The 20,129-nt window shown below is 30.7% G+C and overlaps 1 protein-coding gene across 1 annotated transcript in view; it reads left to right on the top strand.

The window, feature by feature from the left end:
• The first annotated feature begins 1,351 nt into the window (after window positions 1–1,351).
• Window positions 1,352–20,129, top strand: part of LOC136985304 (teneurin-m-like) — a 126,377-nt gene continuing 107,599 nt past the window's right edge. The window contains 1 exon segment of the mRNA XM_067282555.1: window positions 1,352–1,794. The gene's annotated coding sequence lies outside the window, so the exon portion shown is untranslated.

Genomic DNA, 20,129 nt, shown 5'->3' on the forward strand with positions numbered 1-20,129 from the left:
GAGGCTACCTAACCTAATTATGGTGAGTGGCGAGATTATGAAAGTCTGAAGCACTCAACCCAATGATTTATTCTGCATACTATAGTGAAGACAAGAATATATGATTTGGAGATAAATGAAGTTGGCTTACAGTGCCATGTACATTGATAATTGACTCGACAAACCGGAGAATTAGGCGCTTTCTAAAAAAAACCCGAAATAATTAAAATGCAAAATATAGCAATTTAAAAAATTTATATATTAATAATTTATTCTCCAGTATGAGTTTTCAAGATATGAAAAAGACGTTTTATTTTTTAAATTTCCTGCGAAAATTTCCAGAATATTGTTTATTTTTTTTCTAGAAAAGATAATATTGAAAGAGATACTTTGCATTCGGTATAGTTTCCATTGAATATATTGATATGCAAAAAATAAAAGCACTTGAATGTCCTTTTAGACTAAAATGAAATCTTGAAAAACAAATTCAAAACTTGACTCTTCTGAATTATAAATTATATTTCTTTTCGACGATATTTAAAAAAAATGAATATTTTCAACTTTAAAACTTTTTCATAAATGAATTTACGATAAGAATTTGTTTGAAATTTTTCAACTTAGTGATATTACTTATTGTAACAATTGTCATTTTAATTAGTCTAGCATAAATTCTCAATCCTGACAACATAATTGCATCCATGAGTCAGTTTATTAAAAGCTGAATACCAAAGATAAATTATGAATTTAGTTTATCTAGAAATAAAAAAATACGACAAGTTTACTCGGTTAATTGCTGTGGTGTCATTTAATGAGAAGATAGCTGTCTTGAACTTTATTATTGTTGACAAGTTAACCAGTTTTAGTACTGAGAAGTCTACCGAGCTGTTGGGTCATCGTCATTCCAAAATGATTTATATGTTAACCAAAGGTTGAATGTTGAAGTCAATAACAAAAAATCCCATCTCCTGTCTTTTTAAAAGAAAATGAATATAATAAGTAAACTTAAGTCTTAAACGAAACACTTAATTAAATGAGTTCCGCTTCGTTTGATCGAGTGAAAAAATTTGAGATAAATATTTGATCCGTTCTCTACTAAACGAATAACGTCGGTTCGTACGAGCACAGAAAAGCTTCTTATGAACTTGTATTCTACTTCACTCGGTTACTTTATTAACACCGAATGTTTTACTTGGAAAAATATTCTTCTTTTAAATTAAAAATATATAATCGAAGCAGCATACTTAATCTTTTAATTCTTCAAAATAAATATAAAAATTAATACTTCGGAGTGTGTTTATCTCTGTTTGTTATTGTTTAGATTCGGAAGCGTAAAACCTAATGATAAAATAATCTTAAATTTTAAATCGCGTTAAAGTAGTTAAAACTATTTTTAAAAAAGTCTGTAAATATTTGAAATAAATTTAAAATAAATGAATGACCGAATGAATAATTCCTTTCAATTGCCGTTAATATTTTCGAAGGATGGAGTGAAATAAAAGAGTGGTGACCCAGACCAGTCACATTAGACAGCCTGTTTATTGAACTAATTCGGTGAAGGAAGCAATCATCTACTCTGTACTATACGCAGCGTAAGAGTCGTTAGTTCCTAACTATTGCTGGTCTGGGAGTTGTTGGACACTCACTATCCAGTTGTTAACGTTGTCCTCGTAGAACGATGACATGTCTTTGGATGCCAATACCCACTATATATACAGTTAATTTGTCAAGATAATCTAAGTTCTAACTCTCTAATCTGGCATCTGACGTCACGGGACCTTATCGACTGTAACTCGTCTCGTTGACCTTTATTCTTTGGTAAGACGCTCGTTTAATCCTTATTATTTTTAATTGTTATTAAACATCTTTATCGTAATTGGAAGCATTTTGTTTTAATTTAGAGAACTGTAAATTAATTCAATCTATTTTAAAATATTTGCGACGTTTTTTAATGACAATCGATTTTAAAATTCTATATTTGTTTTTCGTGTCGTCGATAGATTTAAAGTAGAAAATGATATTTTATATCTTCTTAAATAAATAAATCTTCTCATTTATGTTTAGTTTAAAGTTTTTTTTCCGATGTATATCCTAATTATCGAGTATTAAGAGCGTAGAATTCTCGCGAGAGCACGATAGGAATTTCCTGGAGAAGATTGAGGCAGAGAACAAACTTTAGCTTTTCTGGGCAGCGCGAATCGAGATGAGAAGTTATCGATATGAGACTGTTCCTTTTGCCCCAATAGACAAACAGGCAGAAAAGAAGAGGGCAAGCAATCAGACACGTAGTCGCAAAGGGACTGAGGTCAATCCGAACGAAGAACGCTTTGGTAATGTGATATGTTCATCTGTCCTCTGGTCTTGTCCAGCGGGGGACTTGTCTTTCCGTTGTGCAATGCTTTTCCCCGTCTCTCTTTAATCTTTGGAAGTCGCCGGGGAAATACGATTCTGGAAGAGAAACGCCATCCAGAGTAGCACAATCCCTACTTTTCTAACTCTCAGTCAACACAAACGTCTCTTACGATTTTTGCTCGAAAATTTGCGTTTCGGATTTTCGAGTATCAAATAATTTGAATGAAATAGCATTGAAAAAATGAAATCTATCAAGACGGTTTTTAAAGAGAAATATGCGACTCGATTTATTTTTTCCTCCCTCGGTGATTTCCTTGACAGTTTTGGATCTTCCGAAGAATTTAAAATCGCAGTTTTTAAAATTCTCACTTAAACGGATCGATGGATCCCGAGCTAAGCAACTTTTTTCCATATTATGCAAACCGAAAAACAATAATTTAACGCTATCGTATTTACATAATTACCAATAATTTTGAAAGTTGATTTTTTGTAAATCTCCAGAAAGTCGTTAAATTATTAACCAGTCATGCGATAGCCCACCACACTACAACTAAATTCGACTATTTTCTTCCATATTATTCTCCGAGGAATTCAATCCGCTTCTACTTCTGTATCAATTATGATATCAAATCGCAATTGTATAATTTTCCTATTAGACTATCGCCGAGCCGAGTAGATATCGAGTAGTCTTTAGATAGAACATATCAATTTGCATGATCATTCGAACGGAAAAAAATAAATTAAATTAATGCAAATTTTTTTCCCCGGATCTTACGTATTAACTTGACTTTTGCATATTCAGTCGGTAGAGGGATGACGGCGAGAAACTCTCTAAAGAATATTTCTATGAAGCGTACGCCAGTTGATGCTGTTCTTGCGCAGTAAATTTCTTGCTGCGCTGCTGCATCTATTGGAGGTAATTCATTTGCAATCCAATTGGTTCCGGAAAAATCCGATGGCTTGGTGATTATCGTGCTCCTCCTTTCAATCCTGGTTGAATATTAATACCCAAAGAAGCAAACAGATTGAATACATTCTGACATTACAGTAAAGACTTGTCGCATTTTAAGTAGAAGGGAAAGCAAATTTTAATCGACGTAAGAATTACATCTTATCGTACGACCTGCATAGTTAAATACGCCTTATTGTCGTTGTTACATCTTCCGAATATCTTCATATTTATAGAACTCTCTTATAAATATTAAAATGAAATTTCCCGATCGCGCGTATAAATTTTTGATGAATTTTTTCAGAGCTTCATTCATCACCCAGACACCATCTTTTATTTACATTCGCCGCCAATTAATTTATAGAATTAAGCGAAGAAAATATTCTGCGACCAAGGTAGCTTTAATTAGATCAAATAATAACTAATTTGAATTTTTAACTCTTTTAAACATTTACGAGATTATTTTGGGGGGAGTTAACCGGGTATTCTGAATGTCGAAAGAATCATCGGATTACTCTTGCTGGATCCACTGGCTAGTTAGGTATTACGAGCGGGCCATAAACAACAATTTACGTCACGCATTGTAATGAGATTTGTCCTTTCTAGATGGCAATACTCGCTTTGATGCCGATAAAGAGGTTTCGAATTAGAAGAATGGAAAAATCCTCCAAAATAACATTACAATTCTCTACAACTAGCAAATTATAGTAAGGCTTATTTATTTCGTAGTTCGATTATCTCGCCGTTTTTCTCTATTAGATAATTATATTATTTATGAGTAATGCGTTACTGGTAATGACATTACATTACTATTCCTTCGACTGTTCCGAGAAAACACTCGCCTTTAAAAGTTGCGAAAATGTTAAAATTAATTCCGTACAGAGTTTCGAATACGAAAATAGTAGCGAATTAAATATATTTACGATTTATTATTTAGTTTTTAACTTATTTCCACTTGCATAAGAAATATATTTGGTTTAAAATTGAGAAGACCTTGGAAAACTCCTTGTTATCTCGCTATCCTTAACGAGCAATGAATTGATAAATTTGTTTTAATAAGCGCCTTTGTTACATTTTTAGCAGTGGCACTTTTGAAAAGAAAATTAAAAGTTTTTTTTTTTCCTTTTGGGGAATTTAAGTATAGAGAAGGAGTTCTAGAAAAATTATTAACGCAATGCATTTTTGAACCTTTTCTATCATCCATCCATTTTAAAGGATCTGAAACTACTCGACCGATTTTACTAAGCTAAAAACTGTTGTCGATTATCTCAACAATACTTTCCGTTGGAATCTTTTTCGAGAAAATTTTTGTGGTAGATCTGAAAAATATGCATTTACGAAATATATGCATTAAACTTTATACCAGTGCTGAAAGTAGTTTATGCTATTGTAATATTTTTTAAAGTATTTTTAATGGAAAAAATTTTTTAAAGTTTTGAGAAAAGTTTAAAATATTCAAGAAATTGATCGAGAAAATGATTTTCTATCCTGATCCTTTTCTGAATATTCAAGATATAATGATCTTTCTAGTATTTATTTAAAATCCCTTTATATTTTTTTTGGTTGGGATCTAAAAATATTTCAAATTATAATATATTCTTAGTTGAATTAAGTCTTAACCATGTATTTTGGAGTTTTGATATATTCTTATAAACAGTTTTTCTCCCCGTTAGCTTAAATGTAAAAATTATATGAAAAAAGAGAGACGAATCAGTAGATAAAATAAGTTGAATTGAAATAAGTTAAGATAATTCTATAGAAGTTTAAAAAGTTAAAGTAGTTTTATTGCAAATTGGAATATTAAATTCTTCGTAAGGATCGAAGGAGATAATAGGAAATGAGATTACAAATTGAAAAATATATTCAGTTTTTCATAATTACTACAAAAATACTTAAGAGTTGAAAAAAAAATTGCCAAGGAACTATATATGGCACGTATTCTATAAAATTTCGAGTGTTAACATCGTGAACAATACTTATAAGGTGTATCAGTTCGTTATATTAGCTTTATTAACGAATAGTCATTGACAGAAAATGTCGTTGTGTGGTCGAGTTTCACAAGATTCTGTCATTTATGCCCCGAAGCTCTTACTTTGGATAAATGACGAAACTGTGACCTAAGATAAGTATGTAGGAATTAAATTTATTTACCTATAGAAATTTAAAGCTTTCAGCAAATAGAGAAAAAATTGTCTAAGAGTCGAAGAGTGCTGTTATTTACGTGGATTTATTTTCATGCCCCTAGGAAAAAAGACAATATGACACCGAAACATTCTTAGAAATGTTTCGAAAGATAGAATATTCTCTTTTGCTTCACTAGATCTTTCTTAAAATTGTAAAAATTTCAGTCAGAATTGTATTAAAAACCAAACAGTTTGGTTATTATTTTCAAATTGAATAATTGTTAAATGAAGTCGAACAATTTAATTAAAATTACATAAAGAAAAAGAAAAGGTATATTAAAATAAGTGCTACATTAAACTAAATCATTCAAAATGAAAAAGAAAGAAGCTTTAAGTTTTCATAGTATTTATCTTTATTTGAATTCTCTCGAGGAGAAAAGAAATGGATTAGATATAAATATTTTAAAATTATAAAAATATTCATAAAGTAGCCAAGAAATAATTCTTGAAAGGGGAAGTATATCACTTATAAATAGAACGTGCCCGGCATCGTGATCGTGGCGTGGGATTGAATGCCACTCTGATGGATCCGAACTGATTTGGAATATCAAGTCTCTCATGCCTTGAATATTAGACAAACAGAATATCGGATCTCGGATAGTAATGGACCCGTGGATGGTGAAATAATCTTTCTTTCGGGTCGAGTGAAGCCTATCACATGTTTCCAGTAACTGAAATTCTACGTGTTGGTCCCTTTCAAATAAATAATCTTTTCCCTCATTTTAAAGTTAGAATAGTTATTAAAAACAAATATAAGTTTTAATCTAATTAATTCTTACTATAAATAACTGTTACGTTACAAAATATTCTCAATCCATTTTTACTTGTACTTATCTCAATGTCCGCTCAATACACGATACCACTTTTACAAGTGAAATCTCTATCTCATCTCTAAATAAATGCCATCGAATTCAAAATAATCTTTCTATCCGCAGAAGAAGAAAAGAAATTAAATATTTTCATTTCAAAAATATTAATTTTCGTTGGGTTTTTATTGTTATAGTCAAAATGATGATTTCTGTCGAAAATTTAGTTAATTCTAGTCAATGTAGAATGCATTAGAAATAATTGTATTCAAATTAGTTTATCCTAATATGTCTCATTTCAATATTCTCTACATGATAAAGATCAAAAATTCATCTATTTCGCTAATGGAATGAGAAATGATACAATGATTCAATCTCGTTATTATCCTTTATCATCTTTCTATTTGTTACCCATAAAAAGGATTGAAATATTATCTATCTTCGCTTTTACCCACGTATCAGGATGCTTATATGAAGAGTAGAAAATGAACTTCGATTTCAATACAAACAAGATGTCTTCTATTTGACTCGTATCCACCCCTCGAATACTTTCCGATGTTGCTAAAACAGTATCAGGTTTAAGTATTAACATTTCTTAAACGAATTTTTTTTTCTAAATTATTCTCCAAACCCCATTTTTTAAAATTTAATTTTCTTATTTTTCAAATTAATTATTCTAGAAAAATGAAATTGAATGAAAATATATGAACGAATCGTACTTTGCGTAAGTTCACACGGACTTTGACTGGCCTTAATTTGTTTCATTACCGCTTGACCTAACTCGTGATAGGTCGGAAGCGTGGATGATAAATAGAAAAAAATATCACTCGAACTATTTAAAATTCTACTCGAATATTATGAGCTTCCTGATGAGGTTCGAATCCGGCTCTCCTACAACAAAAGCCACGTATCGTGTTCTGTAATTAATTTAAAAAAAACAAACATAATTTCTATAATAACTACTACTCAGATTATGGAATGAATTTATGATTTTATCTGATAATTTATTTTTTATACGTTACATATTATTATTGTAATAATATTTTATCATTATTTTCTTTTCAAATTGCAAATTCCATTAAGCTATATTAATTTTATACCAGAACCCTGCTGTAATTCTATTTTTTCAAGAACGTAAAGTCTCGTTTCAATTTCATATTCTTAGGCCAACTCTGAGGATGAGACTTTTCTCAGAGTTGGCCTAAGAACAGAACCCGCGACTTAACTTAGTCGTGGGTTGTATTCCTATTTTGTGGAGTGAGTTTGTAATATACTTATAAATATTTCTTCAGCTTAAATATAAAATTTCCTGCATTTTTGATGTAGAGTCTACCAGTGATTGAGTGGACAAAACCGCCAAACACTGATGGCCGGTTGGCTCCTGACCAACGAGCCGACCATTTTAAGTTTTCTGGGTTTTCTTCGCGTGGCTAAAACCCAAATAGGAGCCACTTTCCCATAGAAAGTCCTCTCGGGAGGCATCCCTCCTCGGCAGATGGCTCGTGTTGCGCTGCCTTATCCCATCAATTCAATTCAATTTTGATACAGTAACAAAAATGCTCAAAACAAATTATATATAATTACGTTAGATATAGTTTTAGGTGTAATTTTTCCAATTATAAATTAACAAGCTTTTTCTTTAACAATTTGTAAGAAAAATGAAATAGTAACCATTTTAATTTATTTTCTCTTATCAAGTTTCGTTTATCAGGTAATTTGATGCTATTATGTCTCGTCTATTTTGTAAAATTATTTATATAACATTCCAGTAAAAATATAGAAAATGTAATAGACGAAAAAGAAAATAAAAAAGAACGTTTCAGAAAATTCCATTTTAACAATACAGCAGCGACTAGACTAGTTTTTGTTTGTTGATTTCCATTCAGTCTGCTAAACAGAGATACCAGAAGACAGGGGATTCTTGAAAAGAATTGTATTCAGACAATAGGCTAATAACAATTAAGACATAAAAGTTAAAAGAAAAAAAAAAAGTAATTTAAAAAATTTTCAATATATAAGGCTTATATATTTTTCATTTTATTTAGAATAAGAAATTTATATTCAATTCAAATAATAATAAATTTTAAACAAAAATTTCGATAAATATCATTGAATGTTGAATTATATAAGGAATATAACTTATATACATATATATATATTTTCTATAGGAATTATTTATTAACCTACGTTTTAATAAATTTCTGTTTACACATTTTATATATTTTTGGAATAAAGCCAAAGGAAACAAAATAAAAATTGCAGGCAGGGGTATTATTTCTGTTATTTTACAATATTTTATTTTAATGACTATGATTTTTTATTACGTCCTTTTTGTTCCTTTTTCGGGAAACAAAGGAATCAAATTCGATAAACAAATGGAAAACTTTTTTTAGTTTTTCTTTCAATAAAATTGAACAAAGCGGAAAATAACAAATAAAAATAAAAATTTAATAAATATTTCTCTGAAATATTATTATTAATAGAGAAAAGAACGTATATAAAAGTCATATTGTACAGTACCTAAAATTAAAATAAATAAATTAAATTTCTTTCGTTCTTTCAATTAAAACTTTATAAAAATATAAGAAAACATTTAAAATTTAAGAATTTTTAAATTAAAATTAAATATATTTTATTTGCGTCGACAGTTCGACATGCCTAAGGCATTTATAACTAGGGATTTGCTCTCCTATCACGAACTTTGCGTGACGCTAATCGCGTAACATGTTACCCGCTCATAAAAATAATTAGTTATAAAATATTTTGTAATAAATAAGGCCTTTTATCTGCTACAAACATCGAAAAAAGTTTTTTTTATTTATTTATTTATTCGTTAATACCCATAAAATACGACTAGGCAATTTATAATTCGCTTAATAAAATATAAAGCAAATAAGTATTTTAAAATCTGTCGTTTAGATAATTAATCTAAAATAAGCGTTGTTCGTTATTATCTTTATTCGTCGACACTTGAAAAATTTGTACCTTACGTCGATAAACAAACGTGAAGAAATGCAATTAAATAACTAGTCAGCCATTACTTTATAGTTCAACCCTCGATACTATACTGCCATCTGTTGACAATTTCGAGTATTTCTCGTCTAAAACTTTCTTTTTTTTTTCCTTATTTATTTCTTATTTATCTTTAAAATTAAATTATTTATTTCTTTTCTTAATAGCAAAATCAGTTTAGAAGATTTTTTACAAAATAGTTTTAAAAATTAAAATAAACCTCATGAAACAATTATTTTTGTGAATCGTAATCCCAAGCTTTAACGACAATTTATTTTGAATATTTTATTAATAACACAGTAAAAATTCTTCCCAATTCTTTGGAGAGAAACCGATGTTTATATATTATTTGGTCATTTTATATTTATAATCTGAATATAAAAATTTTTTTTCGAAATTAATATTTTATTTATCGTTACGAAATGTTTGCCGCAAATAAATTATTATTATTATTATTATTTTTATGAAAACTTATAAATCAAAATATTTTTATTATTTTTTTATTTAAATACGTATCCCGCGAGAAAGAAACGGCTACGAGAGTATTAAAAAAAGTTGCACACGAGAATTGAAACGTAACATCTTATTGGTCACACCTGTTCCGGAATGACGTCATTTGATCGATAACACAACAGCCAGGACGGATTAATAAAACACTAAAGGCCCGATGACAGCCGTTTAGTCCTGCTTAGGTTTGTCACTGCAACTCCGCCCAGATGTCGTCATGGCGCTACAAGACTCGGGACTTACACACAAAATGTTTCACTCTCGAATTACTGCTTAACCAGTTTATAAAAATGATAATTTTTTCCCCTTTTTACTTTTAATGTTTTTCGTATTTCTAAACTCTGCATTATACAAACTCCTCTAAACCCTCCCCTGTAATGCTGCGCTTAATCATTTTATACAAAAGTAATTCCTCCGTTCGAATATTTTAAGCTATTGTATCCAACAGACTCTGTTAAACTTATAACAAAATCGATAGAATTACATTCTTAAAACATGTAAATTGTTTATTTTAAGCATAAGCCAAATTAATGTTCTGAAATTATTCAAACTGCTGTAATTCCGAGGCATATTTTTGTCACTTGTATAGTTTTAACCGAGTAGATCATTTATAATATTCTAGAATTTAGAATTTTGGCAAAATTCCCTGTTAGATTCGGTAGCATTCTTCAGTGCCATTAATACATTATACAATTAGTGTGGTTTCCATTGCTCAACTAGGATCTCATCTGTGTAATGCGTCCTTCGTCTCCATTCATTATTACGCGAATTAATGTTATGTCTTTTGTCCTGATTTGCACTTTCTATTGTCGTCGAATTACAAGGCAGTTCATCAAATGCGTAAGTGGACATCCCCATTGGTAAAGTACGAGACGGGGCTTTAAACAATTATTACTATATATATATAATATTCCTCGTTACCGAGTGAGCAAACAATATGCTTATTTACTAATTGAAAAGTGAATATTTTAGTATTTATGGAAATATTTTTTCTCTCTCGTCGGTTTGTCCGATCCGTACCAAAGAGGGATTCTTAAAGGAGGGAAAAAAATCTGTAAAATAATCTTAAGTGACTAAAGTCAACATTAATCACGAGACTTCATCATCAAAGGATCTTTGACGTTTCACCAACAATTTCTGAGGATGCGGAAAAACAGAAATGAGCAGATTATTGGAGATTGGTCAGTGATTAAGAAAGTTCGAGAGTTACCGTTTGATCAATAACTACTGTCATTCTATCTTTCTTTATATCTCTAGAGATGAAACGTTATTATGAACTGAAAAGTGGCTTTAAAGATTTTACTGTTTATTCCCTCTACATTATCTAATTCTTCCGTCTTTATTATTTCCTAAATTATCGAATTAATATATAAAAATTTCTAAAGTATTACCAATTAGTTGCAAACTTTACCAACAGAGGGCAGCATAGAAATCCTTTCGCATAGCCATTTTTCTATCTTTTTGTGTGTTATTAACAATACAATCGACGTCAGAAGTCATTTTAGTAACAAGAAAACTACCAAGAAATTTTCCAAATTTTTATTTCCAGAATTAAGAATTCTTTTAATATAATTAACGAAAGCAGTTTTGTCCGAATTAGACTAAATTAGGACGGGTTATTCAACAGATAAAATTAAGTATCGCCAGGCACATACGAGTACTGACTGTCGTTACAGTAACTAGCCAAACTTCGTTATTGTTACGCCGATATTCTACCTGTTGTGCAATTATACGTTTTGATGCCACTTATTAATATTTTATTCGATACTATTAAAGAGGCCCGGATTACTATAACGTGACTTATACAATAACGTTGGGATGATAATAATATCGTCGTCGCGTAAATTTACATGAGATGAATCATACCTCCCGGAAACGTATTCAAATTTGGATAGAAAATAGAAACCTTAGAGACGTTTTATAGTCGAGCTTAAAGCGCTTTAATATAAATTTCAGGTGAATCCGAAATATTTTATGGTCGACTTTATATTTTAATAGTTAGGAATACTTGTTTTACTACTCTCGTTATTCGTACTTTTGCCAGTTTTAATACTTAATTTACGAGGCAAATTGTTTGATTCGGCATCGATAGCTCTATTTATTATATTCCTAATAAAATTTGATTGCGGGAGAAACATGTTGTTTTAATTGTTATAAAATTGTGACGTGACGTCGTATTTGGAAATTCGGTTAGCATTTACTGTTTAATATAGGAAGTTAAATCGGTTTAAAGGCGATAACTAGATTCAAATCACTACCCGGAAAAAATATTTATTTGTAAGATATAAACTGAATATCTTTTGGCATTCCTATAAACCGTGAAGTTATAATATAATGCGCAGGTGTGACACGAAAGACATTTTCTCTTCGGAAGCGGTCACGAGAAGACGTCGTTTGGAAATACACTTAGTTGTCTCCCTGATATGACGAAATCGTGACGAATTCGCCATTTTAGACACGACTTTTGTCACAATTGAGCGCCAACCTGACTAGAAACGAATATTCTTCTTAATTAAGTCTTAAAATATTAAGGAACTAAGAGTTTTTCTAATTTAATATTTTGTCAGAAAATTGTTTTCCAGTCGTCTTTCCGAGTAGAATGTTGTGACGTTAAAGATAAAATTCGGCATTTAAATCTTATTTATCGTTTCTATTTTCGGAATATTTTTCCGATAGATATGTTTTCTATGTACTATAACATTGAATGTTACCACAACATTTCCAAAATAAACATTTACTTTTCCCGTTAAGAGCTGTACCATACGGAGAATGGACAAGAAACTCTGATAGTATTTCGCAAGTGATGCATTCACTCAGAACAAGAACTCCTTCGACCAATACTTTAATGCATTACATGACCAATGCCACACATGAACAAGACTTTCCTCTAGGGATTCCCTAGAAATCAACCATTTCGCCCATTATTTATCAATAAAGATTTTTTCACCACATGTTTCGTATAAATTCTCCATCGACGTACACGCGTACTTTTCTTAATTCGCTTCATAAATATTCATTCAATTTATATAAAGAGCCGACTACATTATTTAAGAAACTAAACTGGTTCTAATAAATTTGCATATTCTGAAATTTTTGACCGAGAATTCCTACACAGAATAACATCGGCAAGAATGAAATAATAAACAAACACATATCTTATGCTTTTATCATTTTTTATTTTAATTAAATTGTAAATTTTAACGTGTTAAAATTAATAACAGATATCGTAAAATGATAGAATTCGTTCCGCGAGGGTGATTGAATTAGATATAAGGAAGTCTTGACACGATTACTCATCAAATTAGCGAACTTTGAGGCGCGAAAGTTTGACCCTCTCTGACAAGTATTGACGAACAGAGAACGCTTCATCATTTATGACCTTATAACTTATTCATGTTCGTCAATCATTAAAATTAGTGCCAGGACAATTTGGTCTTTGAATTTAATCGAATTGGATTGCACCTGATTAATTTTCTACGATGTGTACTCGATAGAATTTCCTGTGTATAGTTGCCGGATCTGCCGTAGTCGATAATTGAAAATTGTTATTAATCTATATATATATAAGCTATAAAAATTGCATAAGCGAATCGTAACAGATCAATACATAATTTTCAAATATTTATAATTTTATTTACAAAAGGAAGAAATGTCTTTCGTGTCTGACTTATTTGCTATTTCTTTAGCCTGAAAATCGTGTATATATAGCAGGGGAAGAAGGAATAGAGTCGAAAGGAACTAGTTCATCTTCGGCCAACGGCTTGTAACCAACTAGCGTAGTAGTGTAAAGTTTACACACGACAAAGGAGCACATCTGCCGAAGACACTGTGTGATCTGGCTGAAAAGGCGCGTGTCTTCCTCCAATCGATTCCTTTTCATAAGAATGTCTAGAAAACAAAGGTTTATGGGTTTACATTTATCAATTTTGCTCCGTCATTGCAGAGTTTGCATGCGGATAAGATAAATTTTAATCTACGAATTCTTGAAATTTCACTTAGTTAGTTCTAAATAAACTCTAGAACAATTCAATTCTCTTTATTAATATATTTCCTAATTAATACGCGGCCGATGCATTAAACATGCTGCTAACATTTCTTAGCAAAACAAACAACTTTTATAATAGATTGCCAAGTTTTTCGCTTATCCGAGTTCGTTCCATCCATTCTTTTCATTTTTGAGATGTGCGAAATTCTTGCACGAAATGATAAATAACCCTATAAATAACACAACCACTCTATTATAAAGGTCGTATTTTTTTCTTTTGTCAACAAAAATAATTTTATAGATTAAAAAGTAATTTAGAAGAATGATCCGTTCGATGGATCGTTTGAGAGAAAAGAAGAATTCATTACGTGTTATAAAATATCACTTTGTTATCGCTCATTGGAGTGATAACAAAATGATATTTTCAATGAAACTTTGAATTAAACTATTTGTCATGATTGATGAAAGCGGCATCAACTATCCGTACGACATGTACTGTACTAGAAGGATGCTCTTGCGGTATATCCACCATTCCGAAATGATGCGGATCGAACAGACACAGGGATAGAAGTCGAAGATTTTGCCGAAATCGCCGTACATCATACCATAACACCCAAAATACTATTCCATTTCTTATCCAAAAAAACATTCTATTTCCACTCAGCTTGGAGCAAAATGCCAGATGGAAAAAACTGAACAAACCAATATTGTTTGCAGAATATTTTATATATAGTCCCTTTATAAATATATTTTGCATTTTATTAAAATCTATTCTATAATATTTTAAACATATTTGCCAGACCGTTAACCTTTAAACCAATTTAAAAAATAACCATTGTTGATAATAAAGTTATAATCTCATTTTAAATAACTTTTAATTAAATAAGCGTAGAAAAACTCGCGTTTATAATTAATAAATGGTTTTTAATTTTTTCCAACACTCAATTAATTTTTAATGAAAACTTGCAAATCAGCTAAACTTGTGTGTGTGTTTGTGTGTGTGTTTTTTTTTCCTTTTTAAAGAGCGTAAATCATCCCGGTCAACATTTATTAGATGGGATTAAGATGGTGTGTCGTGTCAGGAAGAAGACCGAACGACCAATTTTACATTAAACGTAGCAGCTATTGATTTCGTTTTCTATTGTCAACGAAGTATATTCAGGAGGGGAACCATTTGCATGTGTTGCAGCAGTCCAATTTCCGGCAATTCTAGCGCTAACTACCGTTGGTGAATTGAGGTCACGACACTCGCAAAAGTCACACTCGGCTTTAACGTAACCCGTTACAATCCCGTTACATTATATGCTAATTTCGAAGCGTTAGTCGAGTTGTTTCCATTAATATCGGTCCCGGTTGAGACAGTTACTTAAGACAATATGTATCAAACTGGATTCTTGTTCACCGTCCGACTGATTGGCACGCGCTGATGGAATTTATTTATACGGGATCGCTTCTACTAAAGGCACACCTGCCATCGGTGAATAGAAGAAACAAACCGCATCAACATTGATCGAAAATAACGTCTCTTGAGTAATCGATTCTGCAGCAACTTAGTTGTATAGTTCCACCTTTCGCTTAGAGCAAGTGCCGTTTATTAGCTAGACATCTCGTGTCAGACTTCGACCTCTTCTAAGGCAGTTCTCTTCTTTGAGAAATAAGTAAATAAATAAAAGAAATGTTCGGATGATTATTATAATCAATATAATTTCACTTTGGAATTTTGTCGATGCCCGTCGAATTTTAAAAAGGACAAATTACTTTGATGTCTGCAACAGCTTTTTAAAACAATTTATAAAGAATTATTTTTAAGTTTAGTCGTTCGAACTTATCGATTTTTAGAGGTTATTATCTCTCGAATTTTAATATAAAAACGTGTTTATTATTTACAGTAACAATTTTCGTATTAAAATAGAATTTATTTTGAACTTTAAAAAAGTTTGCATTATTTAAATATAATTAAGTTTTAAAATTTACTTAACAAGTAATAGAGGTTTCAGCTACTAGAAAAGACTTTTCACTTTACTATGTCAGGTGTAGAAGGCAGATTTCAGACACATGACACTCTTAATGATCCAATTACAATAATTTATTCATAAAAGAAGTGAGCAATGTCATTAGTGCAATCAAGTAATTTGCATTGATTGGATACGAACATGTTAGATTTCAAACTCAACTTTAATAGAACAAACCTGACATATTCCGGAAAGTTAAAAAGAAAAGAATGCGAAGAAAGAAGAAAGGAGAAAAGAGATTTTACGATAATTAAATTTAATTTAAGAAAATAGATTAAATAAGAAACCGAGAATAAATGAAACGGGTCCTAATAGTTTTATATATTATCAGCAAATTGTAACATTCGAGTGGTTTATAGGTGCCATTGCTGACAATGCAGCAGTTTCCACTCGCTTAGTTTATTGGATCAGCAATTTCCATTTGGAACATACCTGAAGATTATTGCGGTATTTGCAATTTGCAACTGGCAAAAGAAAAATTTATTTCACATATTCGCTTGCCGTTGCTGACGAATCTGGTTAGACTAATTAGCAGATTCGTAAGCCAAGCACTACCTTTACAGCGGATAAAAATGATACATTATCTTTTTCTCTGTAGACAGTAAATGAAAGCCATCAAAGGAGTCGAGTCTATGTGATTAATTGGTGAATGTAGCACTGTATCACTCCGCCCACAATCTCGATAAAATCCCCACCTTTTCTTTGTCTTAATCTACTTCTCACAATTTTATTTCCTTCCTCTAACACATTCAGCTGTCAAAGCAGCAACCCCATGTGGACAGCGAGTAATGTTTCCGACAGCCGCAGATATGGCACCGCCGGGTGTCCACAGTCGGTATTCTTTCCCTCAGGACAACCAGAGATTTAACCTTTTCGATGTTTACTTTTTTTCAGGATCAACGTCCAACATCGCTGTTACAAACACTTCAACCAAACAAGATTAACTTTGTATCAATAACAGAGAAAATTAAGTATTAAATCTACCGCAAAGCTCTTTCTTTTACTATATAACCTTCCGAAATTATTCGTTAATTAATTAATTTTCAGTAAAATTCTTCTATAAGAAATAAGAAAAAAGAAAATTCAAGGGTAAACGATTCAAGAGGTATTGAAGTTTTACAAGCCGCACATTTATCCTTGTCAGTTTGCTCACCAAGTAAATACCGAACAATTTGACTAAATTATAGTGTTTAACAGATGTTACAGTCCATTCGCATCCATAATTCCGAACTAACTCAAACATCGGACAAAAGTGGCCATTCTTCATCCGCGGATTTGATCGGACAGATATTCATCAATAATTATGCAGCTACAGAGATGTACTTTTGAGATTTTGTTATTTAAAAGGGAATAAGCCGAGCTGGATCAAAATTTTCCCCCTTCTCTCCGACTCCCGACTGTCCAATTTAATCTTGATAGACAGATAGATGATTAGCCCGGAATATCCGATGTGTATACTTTGTTAAAGCCTATCCATTTATGATGGAAAATTATTAATGAAGGATTAAAATACATCTAAACAAATATTGGTTCAGTAATATTAGGAGTTTTTTTTCGTCGGAAAATAGGAAAGTAATATCTGATAAATTCTTAGCCAGTTAAATTTGGATGTCCATCAATTTTATTGATCTCGATTCTTATCTAAAATTGTCAATTAGGAATTTATTCGCAGATTATTTTTAGAAGATGGAATGACGTTTGATATTCTTATCACTTAATTTAACTGATATTAGAAATACTTTATTATAAATTTACTGTTACTTTGTTACCAGCTTAGTGTCAATAGAGCCGTGTTTTAAAATGTAATAAAATATTGCCAACGCGTTTGAAGCCATTCAATAGCATTTTATCTGCATTGATGTATATCATTACAGATTACAGAGACAGTCGTGTCCTACCCGAAGAGAAAATTGTATTTCTCACATATTTAAATATGCATATATAGGTCCTATACATTATCCAGCTATTATTTTGGCTAAATAAAATTCGTATTGTTAAGTAGTTGAATTATATTCTTACGTTTTACACACGAATTTGTCATATAATTGTCATAAAATAGATTTAGTATTCTTATAAATTTAAAATTTTAATCCTAATTTATCCAGGATTTATATTTTGCAGATGCGAATTATATTTAAATATAATTTTTTCTTCTCTCGAGAATTTTATCCTTTTCTAAATTTTTTGTGTTCCTTTTTTGTTTAATCAAATCAAACAGACAGGTATTGGGATAAGGTATATCTAGACGTTTGTGATTTACCATTGACAAGTTGAAATTTTAAATTATTCGAAAGAATAAAGTAGATTTTTACGAAAAATATTTAAATTTTAAAAATAAAATATGCAAACTGAAGGATTCGATTATATCTATTATTTATAATGTTGTAAATATAAAGAATGCGGTCTGTTGCTCCAAAAAATAAATAAGATGTTTTAGTTTTGCAATTTTTTCCTTTCAAATTGAATTTATGGAGTTATTTTTTAAAATAAAATAAATAAAAATTAAAGCATAGTTTTTATTTTTAGCAGAAAATCGATTATCGAAATTAATTTAAAAAGAAAAATCGTTTCTAAAAGTTATCGAATGAGGAAAAGGGAGAGTATAAGTCGATTGTTTTGTTTGGAGAAGTTAATAGAATGTGTGTTGTTGCTATCAGAGGGTGACGATTGCGAAACCTTCTTTCACCTCTTAAACGATTTCTTTGTGCCTGTGAAAAAGTATGAAGTATAAACGACACTTCATCTAGCCCAGTTTCAGACCAGAAAGCATCCCACGAGAGTTCCTTTCACATCATTCACAGATCAATAGCACACCCTGGCGAGCGGCATTGGGACGAAAGAAAAGAACGGCTTTGGCCAAAGTCGTTTGGCAATCATTAGGAAAACGTGCTTTCTAGATTCACTCGGTTAAAAGCAATAGCTTAGCGCAGTCGGTGCCTCAAAAATCGCTAAATTTAACTACCTCAGCACGGGTCTTAGAACTCTGCCCAGTCAGCACAAGGGTTACTACGGCAACCGTATCATAGTCCGTTTTGCTCTATTGCTTTCTTGTTTCATTTTTTACTTTTACTTTTTTTCGTTTTCACCTTCACAATCCAGCTTATAGCGCATTGTCTCGAATTGAAGTTGTAAACTTTGCCGAAAGTGCTGCAGGAATTTTTACTTTCCAATTCCCTCGTCCCTCCTCCTTATATAAGGGAACACTGGCGCTGCAAATGGAAATATTTCCAGCCAGAACAGTCTAAACTCGTCTGTTTTGCACTTTGTCAGAATAGGCAGTCGTTTGAATATCGAGAATGTTAGCGCACACAATATATATATATATATATTTTTTTTCGGAAACTACTCTCGGAATTTCAAACGACTGTCTATATTACACAATGTAAGACTATATCTATTGCCTGCAATTGTTTATGGGCTGGATTATTTAATTACGTTTCGTTTGTGTATTGTATAATAAGTCAATATTAAGTTGTTACAACAATAAACAATTAGATGTATTGTAAACTTTAACATTATTTAGCCAATTCAATAAACAGTATTAATATATTATCTTTCTATCATACTTTATCATTTCGCCGTATTGTTATCATTATTATTAAATAATTGCGTACTATAATTTGATATCAAGTGTTACCATAGAAACTATTGGAAATTATTGTAGTCCGGGCATTGTTATGCCGAGGAATATTCGTGTTGTCTACCAGGATGATGTCGTTGTAATTATATTATTCATTTTACCAAAGTTATGAAACATTTTTATAAAAGTGATAACCCGGGTTGAAGTTTATGCTAAACTCTTTTTATAGTAACTTCAAATTTTATCCAAAAATAGCAAATGGAATTTAAATTTCTTATCAAAATATTTTCGTCTATCATATATTAGGAAGGAAGATTATTATTTAAATATTCTAGTTTTTGAAAATAAATATTTAATATTCGATGGATATTTTATTTATGTTTGAATAACGAATTCTAATTTCAAAATCTTCTATTTAAAAATAGTAAAAATCGCATGAATAAAATTTGATATTATGGAATATATTATTATAAGGTTCTAATCGTTTTTTGAATATAATCTGCTGGTTATTTTGACATTTTTTTTCTTAATTCGATTCAAAATCATTACTTTTATTATAGCATTAACGATACGGAATATTTAAATAGGACATTTCTGTAATTCCACCTTATTTCTATCTACCGAAACTCATTTAAGTTAAGGGTTTTTATTAAATTTCAGATTATATCTGCATAAAATTTTTTCCCTCTACTCGATTAAATATTATTAGTCATATTTTGATGGTTGCGGGCAACTTTCTTTCGAATTATAGGCATTTAATGCTAAAT

The sequence above is a fragment of the Centruroides vittatus genome, unplaced genomic scaffold, assembly GCF_030686945.1.
Source record: "Centruroides vittatus isolate TY-2023 unplaced genomic scaffold, ASM3068694v2 contig_958, whole genome shotgun sequence".
NCBI classification, from domain to species: Eukaryota; Metazoa; Arthropoda; class Arachnida; order Scorpiones; family Buthidae; genus Centruroides; species Centruroides vittatus.